At 43.4% G+C, this 16767-nt stretch overlaps 2 protein-coding genes across 6 annotated transcripts in view; one reads left to right on the forward strand and one right to left on the reverse strand.

Annotated features, from left to right (window-relative positions):
- Psme3ip1 (proteasome activator subunit 3 interacting protein 1) overlaps positions 1 to 12451 on the reverse strand; it is a 32047-nt gene extending 19596 nt beyond the window's left edge. The window contains exon 1 of one of the 3 annotated variants that reach the window (XM_059264580.1): positions 12134 to 12451. The gene's annotated coding sequence lies outside the window, so the exon portion shown is untranslated. Of the gene's footprint in view, positions 1 to 11640; positions 11875 to 12133 lie in introns of those variants that run through there. The other 2 variants (XM_059264578.1, XM_059264579.1) reach the window with 2 other exon arrangements.
- Positions 12391 to 16767, forward strand: part of Rspry1 (ring finger and SPRY domain containing 1) — a 58238-nt gene continuing 53861 nt past the window's right edge. For all 3 annotated transcript variants that reach the window (XM_059264576.1, XM_059264574.1, XM_059264577.1), the window contains exon 1: positions 12391 to 12894. The gene's annotated coding sequence lies outside the window, so the exon portion shown is untranslated. The remainder of the gene's footprint in view (positions 12895 to 16767) is intronic.

Below are 16767 nucleotides of genomic sequence, written 5' to 3' on the forward strand. Positions count from 1 at the left end.
AACCATACACATAAAATAATACAAATTTAAAAAGCCTACAGTCTTAAAGAAGCAACAATTTTTAAGCTTTCCCCATGTGTTATACACTTTTGATGTGCATGAACAGAACCTATGAGAGATACTCTATAGATGAAGCCGAAGCCCGAGTTCAGCCATTTGTCCAAAGCATCCTCCACACAGCATGGTAGAGTTGAGAGTCAAAGCCAAGTCTGACATCTAATTTTCATACCCTTGGCTAGATGTAGTGGCACATGATTGTAATCCTAACACTCAAGAAGACTGAGGCAGGAGGATCATGAGTTTAATATGAGCTTGGAATACACAGCAAGTTAAGGTCGGCCTGAGCTATATAATGACATCCTGTCTCAAAAAAAAAAACTGAGGCAGGAGGATCATGAGTTTAATATGAGCCTGGAATACACAGCAAGTTAAGGTCGGCCTGAGCTATATAATGACATCCTGTCTCAAAAAAAAAAAAAACAAAAAAAAAAAAAAACAAAAAAAAACCACAAAACATATTCTTACCTACTTCATCACCTTAAAAAAAGACATGGCTAGACATGGTGACCAATACCTGTAATGTCAGCACTCAGAGGTAAGGGCAGAAAGATAGGCTAGAGGTAATATCTACTACACAGTGAGACCTTGTTTCAAAAAACTAAGGGCTGGTGTCTTAGTTACTATTCTATTGCTGTGAAAAAAAAAAAAAACACTATGATCAAGGCAACTGATAGAAGAAGGTTGTGATTTGGGGTACAGGGCTCCTGAGGGTTAGAGCCCATGAATATCAGGGCAAGGAGCATGGTGACAGGCAGGCAGGCATTGTGCTAAGGCAGTAGCTAGAGATCTTACATCTTGATCCACAGCACAAAGCAGAAGGAGAGCTACCTGGGAATGGAGAGGGGCTTTTAAAACCTCAAAGTTCACCCCCAATGACACACCTCCTAATCTTTCCCAAACCGTTCTACGTATTGGGGACCAAACATTCAAATACATAAGCCTCTGGAAACCGTTCTCATTCAAACCACCAGCTGGGAATGTAGCGCAGTGTACTAGGCTCTAGGTTCATTCTTCAGCACAGGGAGAGACACATGAGAAAAGAAGGGCATGTCAATTTTAGCTATTTTTTCTATATCAAATGTTTTTGTTTAGTAAAGATAAACAACAGAATCTGGGCAATAAACCCAAACATTCAAAACAGGAGAAATCATCTTAGCTTGAATCCTACTGTTGAGGTTTAGTTTGATGTGAAATTTCCTAGAAAGAAAAAAAAAACTAAGTCAGCCGAGAGCCGCTTTTACCCCCATTTGGCCCACAATGGAGCTTTTTCTTGTGGTAGCACCCAATGCCTCCAGCCAGATGCTTAGGACAAAAGCAGGACAACCCTGTCTCTGTGACTTTGCAAAATCCCTCAAGCTCTTCAGAGCAATCTCTTAGGAAACCAGAGCCAACAGTTTACAAAATGTTCCCGGCAGAGAACGTGCACTACACAGGTGCTGATGGAATGGGAGTCACGGGGGGCCCTCATTTCCGCCTGCTTCTCCCTTCCTGCCGTCTGCTGTGGCTCTCCCTTCCCACCCCGTACTAGCTGTCTACTTTCTTCCCCCTGCTCCTATTTCCTAGGGAATAACTCCCAACAGCACAGGTCCTCACAGCTTCTCTCTCCCTGGCATCAGAATCCAATCACACACAACAAGGAGAGAAGCAACAATTCCTATCTCAGACTCTCAAGATGGGCCACTGTACACCCTTTCCAGGCACCCTTACAGCTCTTGCTCTGAAATCTCTGTTCTATGAATTTCACATACAAATTTAGTCCACTGAGATGAATCTTTTCCAACAGGACAATGCATCAATTATAGGAAGATAACTCCTACTCTCCTCTTAACTTGCTACTTTTCCAAGGTAAACATCCAATATTTTAATCCTACAAGATGGACAGAAATGTCTTTCAAAGCAGTGAAGTTGCCTGGCCTGATGGCACATGTATGCCTATAATCCTGGCACTTGAGGCAAATACAAGAGGATCCAAAGTTCTAGGCTGGCCTAAGATACATGAGACATACCTCAAAAACCAGGCCAGCCAATTGCCTCAGAGAGTAAACTTGTCTGTTGCCAAGCCTGAGGACCTGAGTTCAATCCCCAGAATCTACACAGTGGAAGGAAAAATGGACTCCCGAAAGCAGTCCTCTGGACTCCACATGCGTGTGTGGAGTACACAGACACACATTAAAAAAGTAACGATGAATGAGTAGCAAATTCTGTATATTCTGTATAATATTCATAAAATTTCTCCAAAAATATTCGGACAGTTCAGAGATCACAATCTTCTTTCACAGTCAATAATTACAACCACGTAGGTCGGATGTGATAGCTCACACCTGCAATCCCAGCACTAGGGAGGCTGAAGCAGGAAGATCCCAAGTTCTAGGTTTCAATATAAAGAAACAGGACTGCAGGCGAGCTAGCTTAATTTATTAGACAGCTTTCAATACAACCGACCCAATTTCAACCAACCGTCAGCAAGTACCTTCTGCTGAGCTCTTCTTATTAAAGGGGCACAGGCAATGACAAAGACCATGGACTCTGACAGGGTAAGAACTTGGTATGACACTGGGTCAGTCACTTAATTCTTCCAAGCCTTGATGTCCTTATCCCCAGGTCACACTCACCAAAGGTGACCAAGACAGCACTGGACAACATGAAGTCTTTGTGTGGGAAAACAAGACAGTTCATACAAAGCACCTGACACAGTATCTGGCACATTTCAAGATGCTTTGAAAGGCTTCCCGTTACCATACAGAACTATGTTAAACTCTAGGCAGGGTACAGTAGTGAGAGAAACCGTGTGTACTCAAGAATGGGAAGAAATCAATCATAAACAAATATGACCTTTAAGTGGAAAATCAAACTGAGGAGTTAGAAAACACATGTAACCTTAATGTGCACACATCTAATTCTCTCCACACGTAAGCTAGTAATTCTACTATTTGTCCAACACTGGACTAGACTTTACGAAGTACACAAAAAAAGGTCAACAATCTTGCACTTAAACTAACATGCTACATAATAAACCACCAAAGTGAACAGTACAAGCAGAATTGGGAACTGCAGGACACACATGGATGGATGGTTTCCCAGGCTCAAGCCTTGGACATGCACCTACATTCTTTTTCATTCTTTATACCTTTATAGCCTGTCTGTCACCTAGTTCTGTTGTTTTTAACCTCATAATGACCTCTCCTTAATCTACTCTATTCTTCTTGTGGGAGGGGGGCCCCTTCCTTTTGAACTCTTTTTCAGGGCTCCATCTTGCATGGACTACTTTACAAGTATTCCATAGGCAGTTTCTATTCTAGCCTCCCTTCAATTCATTCTTCCCATTATCATCTAATGGTCCTTCTAAAAGGTAAACCTGCCTGTTACTGTCTGCTTAAAATGCCAGTTTATCATCACCACCACCCCATACACAACAGCATGAAAATCAAGATGCTAAATGACATTGCCACAAACACTTCTTGTGGGTGAAAGTACCTTGGAGTGGAAAAACACTCTATCAGAGCAGAGTCCATTTTCATTTATGTGATCCCCAACTATCTCACCTCCCCCATCTTCCTAACTTAATTTACAATAATCCCTCCACATATGGTACTGCAGAGCCACGCTGCACATCTCGCAATCTGTCTCGAATCTCTGCAGACTTTGCCCTTGCCTCTACCTTGCTTCATCTTTGAATGTCTCTGCTCAGACTCAGAATGAAGATCCCACCTCTAAGCTTCCCATGTCCTTGTAGAGTAGTGGATGCATATTTCTTTCCTGTGTCCCTATTATATAATTTAAAAAACTCTAGATAGCACCCATTAACTATGCTTTACCACTGCTAAATGTTGCAACAGCTCATTACCCACACTAGCTATCAACACAGTGTGGAGCATATGTCATGTGTACAATAAGTATTTACTAAATAAACCAACCACTAGGAGGTAAAGAATCTGAGCAGGGAAAAATGAATTCAACGACTATTCCCAAATACTGTCCAATGTTAGCTTAGCCAACAGTGGTCATTAATCAAGGACTTAATGCAGTTTCAGGGTCTCAAGGAATTCTGTTCAAATATCAGCCAACTTTGGGCAACAGGAAACACACAACCAAAGTTGAAACAACTTTGTTACACAATTGAAACCATCTTTCAAAAAATAACTCTTACTATCTTCCTTTTTTACTCACTGTTTCTCAACCTGTGGGTTATGACCCCTTTAACAAACTTTTATCTCCAAAAATATTTACATTATAATTTCTAACAGTAGCAAAATTACAGTTACAAAGTAGTAACGAAAATAATTTTATAGTTGGGGATCACTAGAGCTTGAGGAACCGTATTAAAGGGCCACAGCATTAGGAAGATTGAGAACCACTGAAACTGACTGAAAATCCTTGTGCTGGGCCGCCAGGGAGCTGACTTAGTGGGTAAAAGAGCTGCTCTGCAAGCCTGATGACCTGAGCTGGATTCCTGGAATTCAGATGGCAAGAAAACCAACTCCTGGAGTTGTCCTCCGACCTCTACATGCATTCGATGCATCTGCACCCTTACACTCACACCTCTCTCTCCACAATTAATTGGCAATATTTACAGTTTTTTTTTTTAATTAAACACTTGCATTGAGAAGTGGACCTTTTTCTTCAGAGCCCACACTAATTGTTTATTCTGCAGAACAGAAGTGGCCCGTACCCACAATGTACTGACCCTCTTCTGAACTACACAATTTAGGGGTTTAGACGGCACTGACTTCTGATTCTCACAAGTTATACTTCCCCTTTTTGTTTGCTAAAATAAATAAAGATAAAATACAAGCAAGCAAAGAGCCAGGATTATGGAGAGCTAACTATCGAGATCAACACAGGAACGCAGAGGATTCACAGTGGAAGGTTTATTTTGTTGAAACTTCCATGTTCAATTTTAGGAAGACTAAATAAACCAGGTGTGGTGGAGCACATCTTTGATGCCAGCATGCACTCAAGAGGCAGAGGCAGAAGGATCTCTGTGAGTTCCAGGTTAGCCTTTTCTGTAGTGCTGATCAAACCTAGAGCAACTTACAAGCTGCTGAACTACATACCCAGCCCAATATTATTTTTAAAAGAAATATTCAATGTTCTTCAATACGGATTTTGTAGAAAACCAAAATTACTTTATTTAAACTTCAAAAAGTTTAGAGGATTGAAATGTGTGAGGCCAACTTGGTTTGTTATATAGTGAGACTTCTGTCTCCAAAAACAGCCATGGCTTACAAATTTGTTTAACAGCCAAAAAACAAAGATGCTTCAAGGCAGAGTAACTGTTACACACTGCCCTACTGTGTTTCTCCTGGAGACCGTATTTAATTTCCAGGCTGGTGAGACAAAATAGGTGGTGTCTGAAATAGCATATTCTGCAAGTTCTAAAACGCACAACTTACAAAGTAATTGCTATCCTAGAACCAAAAAATTCGTTCACTTAACGAGTGCCATGACACAAGTTAATGAGATTTGTTTTCCTATGGAATTGACTTTTGTGATGGCAAACTAAGTTTACATCAGGCTGGCCACTATACCCTTCTAAAATTAGACCCTACATGTAGAAACACACTCAGGGATTCAGATTTCTATGTAATAAGGCTTTAGTTAGGGTAGCAGAAATAAGCAAACTCATTTTCTTCTGTCAGTTGACTGCTTTCCAATATTTTTACCCTAATATGTAAGTCTTCCTGTACTTCAAAACATAAAGGAGATGGAGAGATGTCTCATTGGTTGAGAGCATTTGCTGTGCAGTCTGAGGACCACAGTTTAGATCCCATCTTTCAAGTAACAAGCCACAAATCAGGCACACTTCTATAACCCAAGCTATGACAGGGTGGAGACAAGAGGCTAGCTGAGACTTGCTGGCTTGCAACCAATCTGCAAACACCTAAGTTCCAGGTTCAGAGGGAGACTCTGCCTCAAAGGATTAGACGAGAGTAACAGACGGTACCCAGCACTCTCTTGCACCCTTCACGTTCATGGATGGACAAGTATGAAGGTATGAGCAAGTATGCACACATGCATGTGTGTGCAAACACACACACACACACACACACACACACACACACACACACACACACCCCTAGATTATTTTTCTTTTTTTTTTTTTTTTTTTTTTTTTTTTTTTGGTTTTTCGAAACAGGGTTTCTCTGTGTAGCTTTGCGCCTTTCCTGGGACTCACTTGGTAGTCCAGGCTGGCCTCGAACTCACAGAGATCCGCCTGGCTCTGCCTCCCGAGTGCTGGGATTAAAGGCGTGCGCCACCACCGCCCGGCTTATTTTTCATTTTTAAAGAAAAACAGAAGATGGAACTAAGAGCAAATGAGCCCTGCTAGATAGCCCAACCGAACTTCCGCCGAGACTACATTCTGGCCAGAAGACACTGCTACCAAGCAATAGTAATTTAGATCAAGCCAACTTCTCCTTATTATAAAACTTCTTTAGAGAATGACAATTACTTAACAAAGAATTCTGCTAATACTTATTACCAGATAAAGCAATCAGTGGGCAAAGTAATATCAATCTTCCAACACTGAAGCTTATTAATAATATACCATAGTAGCAAGAGAGCTAATGAATCAAAATGAGATTACAGCATAAGCATTTTAATCTATATTAAGATGTGTATTATAAAGGGCAGTTTGTAATACATTTTGAGGCATCAAAGAAATACGCAATTATATGTCAAATATTTAATGTATTTACACACAAAGCAAAAATCTTTCCACAGCACAAGGTCGTAATCTCTTCTTAAATACATCGAATTCATCTCCTTACACTAAAGAAAAAGGGAAACTAATTTAAATATTCGCTCCTTTACTGGTGCTCAGCTCTCTACTTCACACTATAGCTCTCAGAATATAAACAATCCCCTCACTGTGTGGGATTCTCATTTGACTTGTATTTTGCTACATAATGTGAAAAGCGAATGCAAAGCAACGACTTCATCAGGAATTCAGGGAAATCAAAACAGCAGTATCTTTGGTCCTGTCACCCGACTCCCAGCCCCGCAAACTGGGAAGACACAACTACATTACAATTTTTCAGCACTAGTCTTCAATGTGGTGCCTTTCTGAGAATTTTTCAAGGGGAGCTTTTTTCTAAACTATTTTGGCATCTGGGTTGCCCTTAGACCCAACCCACACACCAAATCCTACTCCATTTTTTGCACACCCATCCTTAACACTACAATCAAACTGAAAAAAGGAATTGGCCTGTGTAATGCTAGTGGCAAAAGGCTAACCGAGCCAGCTTTTAAAAGTTGTTTTGTTTTGGTTTGGGTTTTCTGAGCCAGATTCTCACTATGTGATATTGGCTGGCCTGGAACTTGATAAACAGACCAGAGTGGCTTCAAACTCAGAGATTCCCCTACCTCTAAATAAAGGCCCATCACTCTCCAGCCAAGCCAGTTTCTTTCCAAGGCAAATCTTCTCAAGGCTCAGTGCTAGGTACTAAATAGGTGCATACAGTCAATGCAATAATGTAATGAATGTGGCACACGCAATTTTAGGAAAAGTAGGCCGCAGTTAACGCTATAGGATTAGAAGCTAAGCACTAAATATCCCCTCTGCCCCCTCTGGTTTTCAAGACAGGGTTTCTCTGTGCAGCCCAGCTGTCCTGGAACTCACTCTGTAAACCAGGACGGCCTCGAACTCAGAGATCTGCCTGCCTCTGCCTCCCGAGTACTGGGATCAAAGGTGTGTGCCACCAAGCCCAGTTTAAGCACTAAACTCTTTCAAGAAGACTAGAATAAGGCATCAAACAAGTCTAATTCTTATAGCTGCTGTGACACTGCACAGTGAAAATATTGGACATTTTTTTTATTTTTTTTTTTTTATTTTATTTTTTTTTTTTGGTTTTTCGAGACAGGGTCTCTCTGTGTAGCTTTGCGCCTTTCCTGGGACTCACTTGGTAGCCCAGGCTGGCCTCGAACTCACAGAGATCCGCCTGGCTCTGCCTCCCGAGTGCTGGGATTAAAGGCGTGCGCCACCACCGCCCGGCCCGGACATTTTTTTTAAAGATTTATTTATTTATTATGTATACCAAAGAGGGCGCCAGATCTCATTACAGATGGTTGTCAGCCACCATGTGGGTGCTGGGAATTGAACTCAGGACCTCTGGAAGAGCAGTCGGTGCTCTTAACCTCTGAGCCATCTCTCCAGCCCGCCAAATATTGGACATTTTATGTAGAAACATCACATCATATTTCACTTAAGAGTACTGTAAATCACAAACTTCACATTCCAATATGAGAATCAAGGGGTGAGAGGCTTTCATCTCTGGATAATCTGTCCTCTACTTTTATGCTTAAAAAGCTGGAAATGTAGCAATAATAATATTAATAATAATATTATGGGCTGAAAGATGGCTCAGTGATAAAATGGTTGCCAAGCAAGCATGAAAATCTCAGTTTGAAGCTCCAGAACCCACATAAACATGGGACACTGTAGTTCAGGCCTGCAATCCCAGTGTGCCTTCCTAGACACAGGAGGCAGAGACAGGAAAATCCCCAGAAGCCATGGGCCAGCTAGCCAGACAAATGCAGTGGTAAACAACTAGAGCCCCTGTCCCAAACAAGATGGAAGTCAGGGTCAGGAGAGATGGCTCAGCAGTTAAGAGAGTGTGCTGCTTTCCCACAGAATGAGTTCAGTTCCAGGTACAATAACAGGTCATCATTGCTGTAACCAGGGGATCTGGTGCCCTCTTCTGGCTTCCTCATGCATCTGTACACACATGGTATATATATACACATACATAACTACACACACACACACACACACACACACACACACACAATCTAAAATAAATCTTAGAATAAAAATAAAAAGTAGAAAGACCAATATCTGAAGTTGTCCTCTGATACAATATACAATGTGGTGTGTAAATCTACACATATACACATACAAATATATGCACATACATATCAAACTCATCACATCCAAAAGTAAACTAAATAGTAGTTAAATAAAAGCTAAAAAGATGGCAAAGACTTTGGACAAAATCTAGAGGGTGGAAACCAGAAATTAAACCCAAGATTCAAGTAGATTTATTTCAATCTGAACATTTCTCTGACCTCAACGTTCACTCTAGTAGTACTATGATGAGGCCACAGAACAGGCAAAGCCTGCTCACAGGCTGTGTTGATAACCATTTCTCTCCCCATCTTAATCTGGTACCCAAAGAACTATACCTTGAAAGGAAAGGGAAACAGGAAGAAAACAGAAAAAGAAACAGATTGACAGGAATTAAATACATGGATCACACAAATATGCTTACGATGTTTAAAATAAAAATCAAACCTTGAAGTTAATAGCAAAAAATATGAAATATTCTTTAAAGTGAAAAAAGAAAACAAAAACTTCAGGAACTAAAAACTGCAATAACTGAATTTAAGATGTGTTTAAGAGGGTCATGGTGGTGCATTCATTTATTCCCAGCACGGGGGAGGCAAAGGCAGGTGGATCTCTACGAGTTCCTGGCCAGCTTGATTTATATAGCCAGTTCCAGGACAGCCTGGACTAAATAGGGAGACCATGTTTCAAAAAACAAAAGCAAACAAACAAACAAAACAAAAAAGATAACAGTGTAGGAATAGAAGAGAATTAATGAAGAAATTACCCAGTCTGGAGGGAGGATAAGGCAGAAAGATCTTGAAATCTAGGCCAGCATGGGCCACAGAGCAAAACCCTGTCTCAAAAAAAAAAAAAAAAAAAAAGGCAAGCAAACAAACAAAAACAGCCTAACAGGGATATAGGATGAAAATGTCTATGGAAGTCAGTAAAGAAACAGTCAGGAAGAAGCAATATAGCAAATATAAGTGACTAGAATTTTACAGAATAAATCCCTATTTCAAAGTCAAAAGGCTACTTAACATTGCCAAGTGTAGTAGCATACACCTGTAATTTCAACACTTGACAGAAGGAAAAAAAAATCAGGAGCTCAAGGTCATTTTTCCATACGTATCAAATCCAAGGCCAGCTTGGCTAACATGACCATCTAAAAACAATAAAAAAAAGTCATGTACTAAGACAATTGAAAGAAAACAACTCACAGTTTGAAGCATTATACCTGAAAACGCAAAACAAAAGGCAAAACACTCCTAAAACCACTGATCATTTAAGAATCAAGACAAAGGGGCTGGTGAGATGGCTCAGTGGTTAAGAGCACTGGCTGCTCTTCCAGAGGTCCTGAGTTCAATTCCCAGCAACTACATGGTGGCTCACAACCATCTGTAATGAGATCTGGTGCCCTCTTCTGGCATGCAGGCAGAACACTGTATACATAGTAAATAAACATCTAGATAAATAGATAAATAAACAAAATCTTTAAAAAAAGTAAGTAAAAAAGGTGAACACACTAAAATTGCTTAAGCTTGCAGCCCTGAAAGCATATGACACTATAACCAAACTTACAGTTGAACCATGCTGTTAAATTACTTCACTGTCAAAATATGGGTGGCTTTCAACTTCTGAAGCAGGAGACTGCCTCTAAGCAAACGTTCAGATCCCTGGATGGTGACAGTGAAGGGTGACAACCAGGTAAATGGTCTTCACGTAATTCTTCCTTTTTAAAAACCAGAATTTCCTCCTAAAGGCATTAAGACTTCAACTTCAAAAGAGTTGGGCCGACCTACTTTCAAACCCTTAGACATTATTCACAGCTCATCTTAGGGTCTAACTGAAACACAAAAGCTGCCGTTATTTCAATTCAATTCCTTCTATCAAAGAGAGCTCTACAGATTCCTTTCAATTATTTCAGAAGCAGTACCCTCCAAACCATTTTGTTTGTTCGTTTATCCTGCTTTGTTTTCGGATGGAGTCTTGCTACGCAGGCCAGGCTGGTCTCCAACTGACCGCCTCCCAAACCCCTAGCCTCCATGGACCTAGGATTTCAGTATCACCATACGGAGATCCTCCAAATCATTTTATGGGTCTCTGGGGACACATCAATAAATCTATTAACTTAACCAACGAAACCTGTCTCACAGGTTACACACAAGAAGTCGTCGTATGCCGGGCGGTGGTGGCGCACGCCTTTAATCCCAGCACTCGGGAGGCAGAGGCAGGCGGATCTCTGTGAGTTCGAGGCCAGCCTGGGCTACCAAGTGAATTCCAGGAAAGGCGCAAAGCTACACAGAGAAACCTTGTCTCGAAAAACAAAACAAAACAAAACAAACAAACAAAAAAAGTCGTCGTAAATCCTAAACATCAGGTTCGTATCAGCCTTTCGGGTCTCACTCTAGACTTAACCAATTAGACTACCTAAGAAGTGAGGTACAAGATCTGTATTTTAAAATGTTTTCCTCTAAGAAACACTTCCATCAACAATAGGTCTCCCCTCCCCTCGACGTCCAAGGAGCACCAACTCTCAAGTAAGACATCTCAACTGTCGGTCTTAGTTCTAATAGGTACACCGCCTTGTTTCCTAGTAGGAGAATGCGCGGGGCCCAGCGATTGGGACACGGTCCGTAACAAATGTGTTTCCCATCCTGCAACTCCACCCTGGGATTCAACGATTCTCACTCGGACATGCCACGTTTTCTAAGGAGCGTGCAGCTGCTCCGAGTGGAACGGCGGCTGCGGCTTACGTGAGGCCCGGATGGCTCCAGCTAGCAGAAAAGCGCTGAAGGCAGCAAGCGGCCTGGCGAGCAGGAAAGGGTCGGAACCTCCCACCGCGACCCACACGCCGTCCCGCAGGCTGCCGCGGCTCCGCTCGGGGTGGCCACCGCAAACTCCCAGCCCAGGAGACTCAGGACACCGGGCACGGGCAAGGACGCGGACTGAAGACAAGTCTGGGCCCTAACCCTAACTCCGGCCGTCGTTCACCCTCGCCTCGGCCAAGAAGAAACCCGGTCTCGCCTCCCGGCGCGGACCCAGGCCACACTCACCTACCAGAGCGCGGGAGGCGAGCCTCCCTCACCTCCGCGGCGCCTAACCCAAACCGCCGCCCCCGCTGCCGCCGCCAAGGCCACTCGCTCTTAAAAAAAAAAATAGCCAAGAAAGACAGAGAGGACAACGGCTTAACGCAAGCGATCAGACTTTGCTTTTGTATTCCTTTTGACCCTTCGGGGCTTCCTGTACCTCACCGCCACAACAAATTCCCACCCCGCTTCCGGCGGCAGAGCCCAATCAACAGCTCGCTCCCTCCCCGAGCGCCTCGTGGAAATCCGGTGCTCCAACCCCGGATGGAGAGATTTGATTGGGCCATCCGCCCTTCGGCAAGGGGATTAGCCAGTTCGTTCCAGGGTGGCGGGCCGAACCGCGGGGTCACGTGACGCGGCCCTTGAACGCTGATTGGCTGCCGGGGAGAGGGATGGCCACCGAGGAAGGGGCGTTTCCTAGGGGACCGAGGGAGGGCCCGGGCGGTGCGAAGCGGGGGTGGGCCCTGCGCGTAATGGCAGTGCCGTGTCCCCGCGTCCATCTTTACCGCTCTCTTGGACCTGTCACAAAGGAGTCGCGCCGCTGCCGCTGTCCCCTCCCTCCGGTGGGCCCGGGAGCTAGTGAAAGTCAGTGCCACAGCCCAGCCTCGCTGCTCTGGGAAGCCCCTCGGGGACGTGGCCCGGGAGGGAGCCTACGGGCTAGGGACGGCTGTGAGGGAAGGGAACAGCCGCTAGAGCCCGGGTCGGAGAGACCGGACTGGGGCCGCGGCCGGCTCCGGGCAGGGCTCTGGGAGAAGGTGGCGCTGGGCAGAGCCTGGGAAGCAGCCGGAACGTTCTCCTCCGAGGCCCGCGCTGGAGGCGCCTGAAGCGGTTCCTGGAAGAGGGTGTTCCCCTTTGGGGGATCTTGGCTGGAGGAGGTCCTGGGGTCACCCTTCCGAGGAGACTGCGGCTAACTGGGCCCAGGTGAGAGGCAGGTACCCCCTGGCGAGGCTCCCGGTGTGGAGGAACGCTCGTCCAGGCTGCTCGGAGCAGAAGGGGTCGAGGGGCGCACGCCGTGGGCCCCCGGGGGCTCCTTTTAGGGAGTTTGCGTTTCGGTGGCAAGCAGACTTCCCCCTGGGGAGATCTGGTGGTGCCTTGGGGTGGAGAGTTCTACATGGTGGAGAGAGGCTGTGGAGAGTTCTGCGCGGTAAAGAGAGGCTGGAGGCGGGAGCCAGACCTAGCGGATTCTCCTACTCTCTCGAGGCCTGAGCTAAAAATTGGGTAAAACCCTGGGGAGGGAAGATTTCTGGGCAGCTCTTTGCATTGGAAAACCTGAGTTCGGGATAGTAAGCGGAAACGGGAATAGCCAGGGTTCTTCCCTCTCTCTGGAGACTGACCAGGTGTCCTAGACAAGGATTCTGCTGCCTCTGGGCTCAGCGCCAGAGGGGGACGCGGGAGTCGTCCCACCAGCACCCCCTGCGAACCTCCAAATTTGGCATTACTTCCTGCCTGCTGTCTGCCTCGCTTTCCCTGTTCTTACAGGAGACCTAGGTAGAGCTGCTGGGCTGAAAACGCTCAGACTCTGTCTTGTGTAGATGTCTGAGTGAGGCTGCGTCCCCTGGAGTGTTGTACTTTGAACTTTTAAAAGTTGGCAGTGTCTGTTATGGCCTGAGTAGCGTCCTGCAGTCTCCCAGGCCCCTCACTTACCATCTGCTTGTCCTTGGTTGAAGTGACTTAACAGCCTCAATAATCAACGCTGTGTGAAAATAAGGTAGTGTAATGGATTGGTGTTGAGAAATAAAGGGTTTTCTAACCTGTAAAACAGTTGATGTAAGAGATTAGCATAAATACAGGTGTTGATCACCTATAGCTCTGAGAACCACACCTTACTGAGTGCTTCAAAGGTTCCAGCTTCTTAGGTGATGTTACACTCTTAAACCCTGCTTCCTTGACATGAAGAGGTTTCCAGATTTTGTTTGCAGAGTTTTCATTTACTTTCGACTTCTGATGGTGCTGGTAGGAGTTAGCACTTCCTTCAGGAAGTTTTTCTCCGAGAAATTTGTTCTCAATATTGTAGGCCTACTTCTTGTATGTATTCCTGGCCTTTGGATGGCTATACGTAGTGAACGCTATGCTGCCTCCCTCAATTGTAATCTGTAAATAGGCCTGCATTTTTCCTTCCATGAATTCTGCCTTGTGGTACCCCCAGAGTAGAGATTACAAGGCACTTCTTTCAGTTTTCCATTTTCTGTAGAGTTTGCATTTCTTGGGGGGTGATAACTTGCTTTGTAGATCCCGGTTATTATGAGGTTACAGTAATATGAGAAGCTGTGTCAGTGTGTGACAGACACTTCACTAACCTTTGCTTAGTGGTACTTGTTAGCGCTGCTTTGTTAGGGCTGGTGTCCCAAAATTTTAGTGATTTTCTTGTGGTTTTTGTTGTTGTCTTTTTAAAATAGGCTTTTTTAAAAAGTTGACCTAAATTTCCTGTTTTTCAATCTTGCATTTCATGATTGTTGTTTTGTTATTTTATTTATTGTGGTGATTTTGCGAGGGTCTTGATTTCCCAGGATACATAGTGCCCAGGGCTTCTGCTTAATATCTTTGTTAATTCTGCTTTTTGCTATTTTTACAAGACCTTCATTTTTTTTCTAGACTCAATATTTTTAAGCTATTGATTATATAAAAGTATTCCACCATGGCCTATGTAGATTTTTTTATGCTTTGTCAGCTAAATAACTTTTTTTAGTAAGTATCAAGGGAAACTAAAAGCTTAGCATTGTATATAATAGTGTGTTTTTCTGTACTGAGCAGAGAAGAAACAGTTCTCTCAGCTCTGAAGTGTGGTTAGCAAGTTTAGTAACGGTAACTGTGTTTCTGAAGTGTATTTAAACAATCTGTTTAAATTCACGAGATTAAATTAGTATTTGAGGATTATATAATTTTTTTTCTAACAATAAAGTAATTTTTTTTTTTTTGAGGGAGGGTCTTAACATGTATCCTAAACTGACCTGGAATCAATGGTCCTCTTACCTCCGGCTTTAGGGTGGTAGGACTGCGGGTGTGTACCATACCTGGCTTGTTTTTTTTTTTTTTTTTTTTAAAGACAAGGTCTCCTTATGTAACCCTGGCTGGCCTGGAACTCACAGAGATCACCTGCCTCTGCCTCCAGAGTGCTGGGATGAAAGGTGTGTGCCACCATATCCAGTGAAGTCGTGTTTTATGATGGAGAATCACCTTGAAGGTTTTAAAATACAACTTTCTTTAGTACTCTAAAATCTGTATAGCTTTAAAAAAAAAACTATGAGGAATTCTTTTTAAAAAATTTTCTTGCTAAGCAAATTTTAAAGGGATTTTATTTTTATTATTTTTAATTATGTGTATGTGGAAGAGAAATATGGTACATGTGTGCAGGTGCCTCTGGAGCTGGAGGTCTAGGCAATTGTGATCCGGTTTGTGCTAGGAACAGAACTTGGGTGCTCTTAACCACTGAGCCATCTCTCCAGCCCTATTAGGAATTCCTGAAGATGGTGATCTCTATTACAAAACACTAAATGGGAATTTTTCTGTATTTTAGGGTCAGATCCTTGTAAAGTAAAACTTAATATTCATCATTAGATTCTAAGTGTAAGGGGAAGTAAGCAGGCACCATCAGTGACCAACTGAACCAGTGATCAATTTCAACCGTTGCTTGGTTTATTTAGTTGGTTTTTTATTTTCTTTTTCTTCCTCCTCCTTATCCTCCTCCTTCCTCTTCTTCCTCCTCTTTCTCCTCCTCCTCCTCCTAGCTTTTGGCATTTTCAAGGCATTTGCCATTGAGTGGGATGAATATTTTTTTCTGGTATTCAAATTTAAAAATTGAAAAACTGAATAGTCAGGAAGTAGTGAATGCCAAAACCTAGGCCACAGCCCTTAGGAAACTTTTACAACTTGTAGTGGGGCAAAAGAATGAATATTTTCTTCCTGGAGCTGGAGTTACAGGCACCGGTGACCCATGCAACGTGGGTGCTAGGTCTTCTGCAAGAGCTGTGCGTGCTCTGCCACTGAGCCAGCCGTCCAAACCCTGCTTACCTGCCTTTTTTGTCTGAGCTTTGAGAACTAGAAAAGACTTAAATAGCAAGAAGTTGATGTACTCCCAGAACTTGGTAAGGAATGGCCTCTGCATGCAGCTGTTCTCCTGCCTGAAATTACAGTATCCGGGCATAATTTCATGGGTCCTGTGCACTTCAATTGGAAGGTTTGAAATTTCTTACTCAGCAAGTGTATTATTACTCTGTAGTTTATGTTTCAGAGTTGGTTTTTTCTTACTTCTACCTCCTAAAGAATTAAGTTTCCTCTCCTTTGTTCCCTGAATGCAGTATTCTCAAAATATGACTCCTGCTCCACCCTTCCTCATGGGAAATACAGCTCCTTTATTCAGTTCTTATTGCTTCATCATTGCTCATAGTTACAGATGCCTGTGAATTACATATTAATAACTTTTGAAGTCAATTTTTAAGACTTGCTAAGATATTTGTTACCTCAGACTAAAGCAATTAGAATTTACTGCAATTGGACTGGGGAGATTCAGTGGGCAAAGGCGTTTGCCACAGAAGCTTGAGGACCTGAGTTCAAATCTCCGTAACCCATGTATAGCCATGAGCAGTGGGGTGAATCTATAATCCCAGTGCTCTTACATGGAGATGGGAGGCAGAATTGATAGGATTTCCAGAAGCTGGCAAACCTGGTGTACATGGCAAAACAAGAGACTGCCTCAGTCAAGATAGGAGGCAAGGACCAATGCCTGAGGTTGTCCTGACCTCCACAGATATTCTGTGGCACATGTGCCTTGATTCACCTGTGAACTTGAACACACAA

This window comes from Peromyscus eremicus, chromosome 5 (assembly GCF_949786415.1).
Source record: "Peromyscus eremicus chromosome 5, PerEre_H2_v1, whole genome shotgun sequence".
Classification (NCBI taxonomy): Eukaryota; Metazoa; Chordata; class Mammalia; order Rodentia; family Cricetidae; genus Peromyscus; species Peromyscus eremicus.